This window comes from Sinocyclocheilus anshuiensis, unplaced genomic scaffold (genome assembly GCF_001515605.1).
Source record: "Sinocyclocheilus anshuiensis isolate Anshui unplaced genomic scaffold, SAMN03320099.WGS_v1.1 scaffold1365, whole genome shotgun sequence".
Classification (NCBI taxonomy): Eukaryota; Metazoa; Chordata; class Actinopteri; order Cypriniformes; family Cyprinidae; genus Sinocyclocheilus; species Sinocyclocheilus anshuiensis.
Genome location: NW_015551032.1, coordinates 1,373,530 through 1,385,258, shown reverse-complemented (window position 1 = coordinate 1,385,258; position 11,729 = coordinate 1,373,530). Strand labels below are relative to the sequence as shown.

The following is an 11,729-nucleotide window of genomic DNA, read 5'->3' as shown; positions in this document are numbered from 1 at the left end:
CCAATTGCTGGGTTTGTCCCTATTTTACCCTGGGTTTGTCCCTTTTTAACCCAGCATTTTTTAGAGTGTAGAAACATAGTTATTAATAGAATATCAAGAATTGATTTCTCATGTATGTCTTGGGTACCCAAGTCTGAAGTGTAATTTGAAGGCATGCAAATGATGTGGACCCCTGACTGGTTAAGATTAACCCTTGAAAATGTGACAAAACAATTCCTTTTCCTCAGGTGGTCTTCTTGTTTGTTTTGACAGAGGGGGGTTGGGATGGAATGTCAGCTCTCAAGCCGTCTCTACCCAGAAGGTGGAGGGGAGATGGGGGAGGAAGAGGGAGGGTATGTGGGTCACAGGGAGTTTGTCTGGGTGTTGTCTGTCTTCTAGTTTCCTCCATTTCCTAACCTTCCCCCCATACTGTAACGGGGCTGACGAGACGTGAGACATGCGGATCCATGTGCAAGCTTTATTAAAGCAGAGAGGTCAGAAACACAGGCAGGGTTGAACAATGGCAAACAGGTATATGGCGGGCAAGACACAAGAATAGTCCTAGGGCTAGCGAAGGTCAACGAACGGCGAACAGAATCAAAAGGGCAAGACTAAAGGGATAAATCCAAGGAAACAGGCAAAGATCAGAAACCAAAAAACAGACTAGGCTAGGCTAGGAAGCTAACGAGGGCTCTGTAGAGTAGCTATCACTGCTGGCGATAAGCGCATACAATACTCGGCAGTTAGAAGGAGTGAGATGGAGTGTTAAATAGTGAGTGAGTGATATGAAACAGCTGTGTGCAATCAGTGCTGTGTGCAATCAGTGCAATGAATGATGGGATATGTAGTCCGGGGTGATATGCAACAGTGTGTAGTGCGAGAGTCAATGAAAATGGAAAGGGTGACCTCTGATGGCTAGCAGACGGAAGTTCATGGACCGGATACGTAACACATACATTAATGCCAAACCACATGCACACACGCAATGTCTTCCAGCTGCTGTCTCATATGCTTTAGGACCCCTCCCAAAGCACTAAACATGGTTCTCACAGCTCTTCTCTGGGATGCTCATAATGTGACTTTTTGTAGACTATTTTGGAGATTTGAGTCCATTTAGTCATTTTGTTATATCATTGAATTTTGATCATCTTTATTTTATTTATTTATTTATTTATGTTTGCTTGTCATTTAGACAGTTTTACAACCCAATGTCTTTTGTAGGCAGTTTTTTTCCCAGACTGAGGCCTTACGTCTCTTGCTTCTGTCAAAGATAATTAAAATGTCAGCACTACTTCACACAGCAAAGTTACAGATGGACACAAGACAGTCCTTTGCCCCCTGACTGACTTAACAAACCAGCAGCCCATCCTATACGTTAGTGTTGTGATGGCTGAGAGCAGTTAATGCTGTAATGTGTCAGAACTGACAAGAAAATATTGCATAATTCATGGCATGCAGCCCAGTAGTGTGAACATTCATACTGCATAAACAATATAGCGTGTACATTCTAATCCGGATGTGTTTGGAACATTGTTTATATACAACCTACAGTAAAGTCTGAGCCCTACCATGTGATTGTGTTTACCCCTGAGATACATGGGTGGGAGATCATGTTCTTTGGCCTTCAGTGAGTGTGGGAACCAAGAGAACATTGAGTATTTTGCTGGCAGCCAGTCTCCCACACACCTGCTGGGCGGAAAGTTCTATGTTTGTGCTTGTGTGTGTGTGTACATATGTATCCAGTAATATACAAATATAATGTAGATAAATTAGCAGAAATTTTTTTGTAACCTTGGCCAGATCTGTGCCTTGCCACAATTCTGTCTCTGAGCTCTTCAGGCAGTTCCTTTGACCTCATGATTCTCATTTGCTCTGACATGCACTGTGAGCTGTAAGGTCTTATATAGACAGGTGTGTGGCTTTCCTAATCAAGTCCAATCAGTATAATCAAACACAGCTGGACTCAAATGAAGGTGTAGAACCATCTCAAGGATGATCAGAAGAAATGGACAGCACCTGAGTTAAATATATGAGTGTCACAGCAAAGGGTCTGAATACTTAGGACCATGTGATATTTCAGTTTTTCTTTTTTAATAAATCTGCAAAAATGTCAACAATTCTGTGTTTTTCTGTCAATATGGGGTGCTGTGTGTACATTAATGAGGAAAAAAAATTAACTTAAATGATTTTAGCAAATGGCTGCAATATAACAAAGAGTGAAAAATTTAAGGGGGTCTGAATACTTTCCGTACCCACTGTATATATCGTGTTTCCTTCTGGAGCATCAGTGAGCGTTTGAACCTTCTGTAATAGTTGGGTATATTATTCTGTAATAGTCCCTCAGTTGTCCTCAGTGTGGAAAAACGATGGATTTCAAAATCATACTGTCATTGTTGGAAAGGGTTCAAATACGCAAAAGATGCTGGAAAACCAAAGAATTTGTTGGACCTGAAGGATTTTTCTGAAGAACAGCGGACAGTTTAACTGTTCAGGACAAACAATGGACTCATGAACAACTATAACAAAACAAAACAAAACAAAACAAAAAACACAGCTGTGGATCATCCAGGTACAGTCAACACAGTATTAAGAATCAAACATATGTAAACTTTTGAACGGGGTCATTTTTATAAATTCAACGATTATTTTCTCTTGTGGACTATATGTAAACGTCTTTTATGAAATATCTTGTTCAGGTCACTACTAAATAAAAAATAACGTGCGTTTTGTATGATTTTATGATTCTAATTTATGCTTACTCTAATGTCCAATATTTTAATATAATATAGTATTTTTAGATTTATCTTGAAACACTTTGAGACAACAACAGTTTCAACAACAATGATAAAAGTGTTTGCCCTTTAGTAATTGTTGATTCTCTCAGAATACGAGCCAAGTCTCTGGTCGCTGTTACACCTGTCCTTTGATCTTATCTGCTCCATCTGTGACATGTTGTATCATGTGGCATCTGTTGTTGTAGAATGGGAGGGGAGAGGCGAGATCTTTGTGACCTTCAGGGATGAGTTCAGTGGGTTATTATCTGTCGCAGCGATCCTAATGAAAAGCCGTCAGTGCTGAGGTCACCTCAGAAGAAACAAATCTCTGTGACAGAACTTTTTTTCACTGTTGTTGTTGAGCTTTTTTAGGGGGAGGATTTACTGAACTTCGCATCAAGGTTTCTCGCAGTTAGAGATGCCCTATTTTTTGGTTTCTGGGATGTGAGCGGTTTTGTCAGGCAGAGACATAAAGGCGTTCTCCTCGGGCTCACGCAAACAGTGAACTAGGCCAACTGTGAAAAAATTTGTGCTTCAGACATTACTCAGGAAACGTATATATGGACCACATTCTTGGCAAATCAAATCCGGTCATATTTTCATATGGTTTTAATCATCAGGTTGCATTTGACTATAACTGGCTTGTGTAGTTAGGGGTCCAATTGTGTGATCTGTATCAGTTTGCAGAGCATAAAGTAAAACTTGAAGCCATTAAGAGAAATAGACTGGAAAAGTACTTCAGCCATTCTTTACTTGCCAGTTGGGGTTTCCCTGGTATGTTTGTGAACAAGTCTATACAGACTTTGAGTAAAATTGATCATGTCTATCTCAGCATATTTTGTAAGAGGTAGGAAAAGTGTTGGGTTTAAGTAGCTGGACTTCAAGGAATAGGTAAAGCCTTTTCACTAAAACATTCCCAGAGTGTGATACTACATTTGAATGATGTAAATAGTAGTAGACATATAGTAATAATAAATAACAGATTAAGATGGCCAGGTTAGTGCAGACCATGAAACTGAATTCAATTATTCAGTAAATTAAAAAAAAAAAATAGTTACGTTTATGAGATATAGATCGGGATTTCATTTAACTATTCATTCACATTTTTACAAAGGTTTTTTTTGGTAACATTAAATGTCAGGAAGCAACACATCTTGTTCCTCATTTGGAAGCTAATTCTGAGCATTGAGTCACATTGGTTTCCATGCTTGGACTTTTGTGAGGTACTAATGAGGATCTATGAATGATGATCGAGTAGAAGAAGCAGTAGACTGTACTGACCTACCCTTTGTCTGGGATTGGTTGCCACCCATTATTCCTGATTTGAGGCCAGTTTGATTCTTCCCAATGATTGTGAAGTTAAAACTTGGGTTGGGGAATGCTGGTCTGGAGTCAGTGCACTTGATTTGATGGACTGGAGTTTGAGTGCTTTTCCTCAGCTGACTTGCATAAAATATTTGGGTCGGAATTCATATATGATGTAAGTCAATCTTTAGTTAGATATTGGTATGTCTGGTAAGGGTCAGCTTGATTTGCTGAGGTAGTGAATGTGTCTATCTGTCTATATTGACTAGTTAAGGGCAAAATCACACCCAATTTGGCATAATATTATTTCTTATAATTGGTGAATATGGAGTGTTGTAAATCTATTTTAATGAATGCACTCGTGAAATGAAGTAGCTATTAAACAATATGATAACAGAATGACACCAAAGATCAAAAGACAAAGCTGATTGTGACATACTTGCCCTCAAGTAATGGAGATATAACACACACATAACCATATGGTATACTAAGGTTTCTTCATTAGCACTTAGGTTAACTACAGCTAATATACTGTTGTTCTTAACACAGTGCCTGATCATCTTTATCAACTGCTAGTACATTTGTTTCCACAGAATAGATGTGGATTAGGATCCCGATTTGAGAATTCACATGCTGCTTATTCTTATGTGTGTAAAAACGTACTTGCATAGACTTTTGTGTTTTGAAAGACTCTTGATACATGTTTTAGATTTTGAATGGTTTTGGAACATTAAAATGTTTCACTGGGATAATCAACTACTTCAATTTAACGTTCGTCATATACATTTTTATCTCATTCTGTTTTAGGGACCAATCTTTGAAGTAAAAAAGCTCAAATGGAACAGCAGGCACTATGTTCATCATGCATTCTTATTAACCATTCCAAACGTAAATAATTTGTGCTGTTTCTCACTTTTCACATTCATAATACCCCATCTAGGACAACAAAACGGGTGTGAGTACCTCTGGAGTAGAGGGGAAGCTATAGGTCAAACCGTCTGTGCTGACTAACCTCAAATGTGTATTTAATGGGGAGAACGACTGGACTTGAATGGACATGTAGCTGTTTCTCTTCAACATTTTGTTGCTGTTTGGTTCTTGATAGAAGTGTTAACTTTTGCAGAGAGCTTAACTGTTAGTTCTTCATATCTTTACGAACTCCTCCACACACTCTACATGATGAACAGTGACTTTGAATACACAGAGGTTACATAACTGTGGGCCCATTGTGGAGGTGTTAGCCAAGATGTGAGATCTGCGAATGGTTGTTTTCAAGCATAATACTCCACATATTCAGATTTTATTCAGACTGGTTGTCAAAGGCATGAAGAAACATCCCAATTTTCACACCACGTTTAAAGAGTCTTTTGAGATGCAGATTTTAGAGATGATTCATTCGTGTCTTTCATTTGCTTTTTTATTTTTTATTTTTATGTACTGGTTTGATATAAAATATGATTTTAAGGTGCTGGTCTGCTTAAGACATTTGATACACACACATTTATGAAAATATAACCTTGTTAAAGAGAGTCAGCCAGCCATTAATGCAAATAACCCCCGAGAGGACATTCAGGACCCCAGCACACACATTGTCCTGCTTTTTCACTGCTTCTTAACAAATAAGTACATAGACATGAAATATGATTTTTGAGTTATCACATGGATTAACTTTGTGATATTTTTTTGCATGTCCTTACCTTCAAGTGAGTAATTTTAACTATAGGTCTGTGGAAACTGTGTAGTTATATGTTCAGAAGCATTATTAGGTTAACCGTGGAGTGAGTGAAAGTTTATCTGGGGAATCAATTTGTTCTGTCAATTTAAACAACAGACAGATTGAGACCATTGTTGTTAGAATATGCTACTGGAGCTCATTTATCACACCTCAGGTGAGAGAGGTGACAAGCTCTCGGCCCCTTGACCTGCAATGAGAGGGAAAACCTCTCTGTGAACTCTTTCAGGTATTCACTGCAGTGTCTAGTGTGGGGTTCCTACCCAGTATCAGTGAAAATCCAAGTCCAGGTGTCCTGATCGTTTCTTAGACATGCACTATCGTGAATAAATAGCACATTAAAAAAACACAATAACAATTCTACAACAATGAGACAGGGTGGATATATAGTGTGTTTCACAGATTTAATTTAACCTAAAAAAAAAAAAAAAAAGATAATGCAGGTAAACATTACATATAGCAGAATGTGGGGGAAAAAATAAAATTATATATATATTATCAGTGTAGGGTATGGTCTCAGTGTATTACCATAAGGGAGATTCGCCAAAATATTTCCATTACACAGTGATGCTAACATTTATAAAATTCTGTATTTTTGGACAAATAAATAAATAAATGCATTTGTGTGGGTTATGAGAAATGATAAATTCATTAGCCCTGCATCTTTTTTGTAAAGGCGTTTCTGCTAGATTCAAATGAGACTTTCAGGATATAATGGCGGACTTGTAAGTAACCATGAAGATTATTTTAAGGGGATTTTCGCTGACACAGGCATTTAGCCTAGTTCTTCTTTCAGTTGTTTCTCTCTTTTAGTAAATTTCCCGTATGTTTTCGTTTTCAAGCGTATGCACGCGGGTGTCTGGTGCTGTCCGCTGATTGGCTGTCTGGATTTCACAGCGCCGCCTACTATCATTTACTATTCGCGCGCTCAGTGGATCAGCGCACTTGCTTAGTGTAGCGCGTCGCACGTACTGCCTGGGGTATATTTCTAAGGATCATGCGCGTGAGTGTCACAGTCAGTATCCGTATGACCTGGGAATACGCAGCGTGACTTCTTTTGAGTTTCGTATGAATTGAGAATCATTTTTTGAAGTGTATTGTTATATGTCCGGAGGTTCATCTTGCGCAGCCATTTATCGCCAAACTTCTGCAGGGCTGATCTACAGCGGAGGTGAGAAACTCAATATGTGTTTACAGAAGCGCTCGATGCGTTCAATACGCGGCTTGGTTTGCATGCATTTTGATTATTAATTTACTACCTGCTCTGTGTTCGTCAGTCAATAGATTACGTTCAAGCGAGACAGAATGGTTTACTTACATATGTTACCAACAGATATTCCGTGCTGATCATATTCACCTTATTAATGGAGAATGTGACCTGTGGTGCTAGTATGCTGGTGGTCTTGAGTGGGAGTTCTTACAAGTGTGATATGCAATGTACAACAGTTGTAGAACACAACCAAGCCGTCATGTAATTTGATATACTGCCATGGAAATGAATGATTGCTATATACTATTGGTTATTTGTTTTATTGGCATGGTACTTTAATGTATAATATTTCACTGAATGACTGTAATGTTCATTTACTTCACTAGCTACATCCATACTAGGTTCCCACAGTCAGGGAAAACTGGTTATAAGAAGGAATTTTAAAACTGCAGTTCCAAGTCTATAAAACACATTGAGATTAGTGAAATCTTAAAGTCCCGTGTAAATGTCTATGTATTTTATTGTTTAGGATGTTATAAAATTACAGTAAATTGGCTTAAAAATATAGTGTGCATGGTGTGTGCTAAACTGATGGTTTGCACTGCAGGATGAAGATGACAGCTTTATGGAAGTGTAGTGTTTGCTGAGAGTTTTCAGTGGGGAAATCATTTTTCATTTATCATATTTATTAGTATGGTAGTGGTCTTGTGGTAGGTGGGTATGGGAACTGGAGGGTTGCTGGTATTCCCTTGTTGATTTCAGATGATCATTACCCATGTGTTCTTCCCCACTATCAAATAAGTAAGCTATTTGGGGGCTTAAGCAGATTGTCTTACCTTACTTGATTAATTTGTGTTGTTTATCAACAGCCTTATATTGTGCTTCTTTTTTATCAAAAAGAAGGGTTGTTTTGGTCAAGATTGTGGAAAGAAGAGTGTTTGAGACATTTGATTCTGTTTTGAAATGCTGATCTGCATCAGGTCGCTGTGATTTGGCTGGACTTTGCCTCTGTGATAGCAGTCATGCAGGCAGCTGGAAGTGCTTTTACTTGGGAAGGACACTATGCCCCGCTAATCTGTATCACCAGCCAAGCCCTTTATTTACTCAGACACACTTGTGTAATTTCAGTGAAGTTATAGCTCCCTTCCCCCACCGTTTTACACACACACACACACACACACACACACACACACACGGACACACACCTGCTCATTTCCCAAGGCTAATGTGTAATCCACTTTGACAGAAACCAAAAGACCAAGACTCAATTTGATCCTTTTGCTGAATTTATTGAAAGCCGACAATGTTGTGTCATACTGGTGTCTGTTACAGGGCCATGAACACGTTTATTTCCTCATTTCATAATATTCATAACATCCTTTTATAGTAATTTGTCAATTTACACCGAACTCTGTTTATGGTATATGCCCCAGTCTCTTGAATACGTCAGACATTTGTTTGTTTGGATCTTTTAAGAGAAATGTGAGTGAGAAACATTTCTTCTTGTCATCACAGCAGTCCTCATCAGTCCTTCCTATTTGTTAGAATCTTGATCCTTGGTATTTTTTATATTCAGCATAAAGTTTCCTTTAAAGTCAAGACTGCCACAACAACTTTACAACTCCTAATAACATGCCAATGAGCACAACACAACCTGTTGTTGAGGATACGGTTTCAAAACAGTCCGGAGCGTTTGGGTTTTGTTGTTTTACCCTCCACATTTGCATTAGACAGGGTTCCCACAGCCACAGAAAACCTGTAAATATCAAGGAATTTTAAAATTGTGATTTCCAATGAAACTGACCTTAAGAAGTCATGGAAATTTCAATAATGTAAGTAAAAATTGTAATTTAATTATCTATTTATTGAATATGTATTCTACAAATAAAAAATATAACTTTAAATTCAATTTAAATTATATAAAAAGTTCAATTTCAAGGTATTTTTGAATTTATTCAGTATTTTACTTACAATATTGAAATTTTCAAGACATTTCCATGACAATATATATGTTTGTGTATAGTATATGTAGAATAATATTTATTATATTTTATCAACTTTGTCCTTATCCAGTAGGGTTAAATGAGTGTAAAATCATGGAAATTTATTGGTCAAAAGGTGTGGGAACCCCGAAGATCATACCGTTTATTTATCTTGCTGAGTGTTGCTTAATGCTTGAAGCCCGTTTTGATCTAGAGCCACAGTAATCGACACTACAGTCAACATGCGGGTGGGACTGAATGTTTTCAGCTTTCTGACAGTCATAACTATCTAAAATGCAGCCGTGCAAGGATGCCAAATATTCTATATGGTCAAAATAAAAGCCCTGACAAAAACAGTGCAGTAATTGTGTGAAAGCAAGGGCCTTTTTGTTTGCTTATACACTATACAGCCCCCGTGGTGAAGGCTGTGCTCAGTGTTTGTTTGAGCAGGACAGGAGAGAGGACATGTGGCCGGCCATACTTGACAACTGCAACTAAAAAGTAAACACATCCAGAATCCCTGCTACTAATCAGCTTCAGCTTTGTTTTATTCGCTCACAGAATTCAATCGAGCAGCAGTTGGTGCGCCTAGAGTGTTTAAAAGGGCTTTGACTTTTTCTGTTTTAGCAGATTTGCATTGTTGCCTGGGGGCTTCACTAATAGGGTTGCATGAGCAGATGCACTGGGGGATCCTGCTTTTTGACCATATAATGAGACAAAAGTGGACTTCATTCAACACTGTTTGGTCAAAAACAATAAAATGGTTTATTTTTATGAAAGTTCAGACAAATTCTGTTGCAGAATATGAGTGAGAGAATAAAACTGTATGTGGTTCCCAGAGGCATCGTTCATATAGGACTTGACAAATAGTCAATTTCTGGTGATGAGCGCAAAATCATTCTTGACATCATTTGGCCTTCCGCTCTTTTTATCTCATTGACGTGCTCAGATGGTATAACACATGGTAAAGCAGATGCGCGGGGGGCGTTTGCTGCCTTGACCTCTCGGGCCTCCATTTTGATGCTAATGCCAATGGTTTTATGAAGGAGGTCTCTGTGGGGGGCCTTGGACTGAGAATATACCTCATCATACAACACCCCCTCCCTCCTGTGCACTCCTGTCCAACTCTGGCACCCAAACGCCTGTGGGTCTGAATAGGCAGGCGGCCATTGGGACTGTGCATTGTTTGGGGTGTCCCTTGACGCCCCGTGCCATAGCTGTGAATGCCTCCATTGAGGGGCCCATATGTGCTGTGTCCAGGAATCTCACTGAAAGTCACGGGCTGATCTCTGAAATGGCACAGAAGCTCGTGCTGGCATGCTGGATCCATCCGCGTGATTAGGCGATGCATTGACATGTGCAAAACTCACTTTCTGCCTTTCCACGAGAGGCTGGAAGATACAGAAGTAGGAGGGAGGGATGCAATGTGAGCCAGAGCTCTTTGTGTGGGTGAAGGACTGCTTTTGGCTGCTTATCACCTCTAGCTAATGCTGATCGACTCATAGGACTCTCATTTGTAATGGCCCACGTTTTGGTTTTGAGGGGGAAAATAAGAATGCTTCTTTTCAGAGGCACTAGATCTCATAGGTCATCGTGTTTTTTGTATCAAACCGAAGTTAAAAGAGCCTCTGTTTTGTACGTCCACGTGAGGTAAAAGCACCATGAAGATTAATTTGTTGGTGTTTGTGAGTGAAACCCGCCGGCGGTACGTTCACCCGCTATTATGGTGGATTAGAGCCAGCTAGTGTGAGTCTGAAATACGCAGCGAATGGAGATTTAAACTCAAGTTCTCGCAGGCTCCATCAAGGAAGGTGTTTGCACATTGAGATTAATAGCGACATATTCATCCCCATGAGTCATCCATCCGAGGAACAGTAATTTTCCACTCAGCTTCCTATAATGATACTGTGGACCTTGTGTTTTACACAAAGGTAAACAAAATTTTCAGTTGAGGATGGAGGCTCAGCATTAACGAATTAGTTCATGCGTCAATGTCTGTTTTTGATTGTGTTTGCATTTAGGTGAGGCTCCTCAGACCGATGTTTCTTTATATCCTTCAACAGGACAAAATGCCTCAAACGCCACCCTTTCCAGCAATGTATGGGTCTAATGGCTACAACAAGAATCTCTATAAGGCCAAGGAAGAGGACTATGAAGGCCTGTATTACCATGACAACAACCTGGTGTCAGGGTCCTTGGAGGCTCTAATTGAGCACTTGGTCCCGACGGTGGCTTACTATCCTGATGTGAGTGTATAGATTATCAAAAGTATTAAGCCAGTTCACAATATTGGATTTTGAGTATTGAAAACACATGCATGCTTATTTTTATATCTCAGATTTATTTTTTAAATGTCAAAACACTGAGACCACAAAAGTGACTTGCAATTGGTCTCTACTTAAAATTCAGCAATATGCACTACTGTTCAAAAATTTGGTGTCAGTAAGATTTTTAAAAAGAAATTAAAACTTTTAATCACAAGGACACATTAAACTGATATAAAGAGATACATCTTTTGTAACATTATAAAGAACTTTATTTAAAATAAATGTCCTTTTGAGCTGTAGTCTAGCTAACCACATATATTTTTCAGAAATATAAATAAATTTTATGTAGTTAACACTTTGTTTACTTTAAGTCCAACATTAGTTTGGTTTAGAATATTGAAAAACAGATATTAATGGTTTGTATTATTGCACCAACATTGATCTCTTTTTTTTATTGACTCGCAGAGGACGTACATCTTC

General features: G+C 38.7%; 1 pseudogene; it reads left to right on the top strand.

Moving 5' to 3' along the window:
• LOC107661228 (ras-GEF domain-containing family member 1B-A-like) overlaps window positions 1-11,729 on the top strand; it is a 69,323-nt pseudogene that overhangs the window by 42,337 nt on the left and 15,257 nt on the right.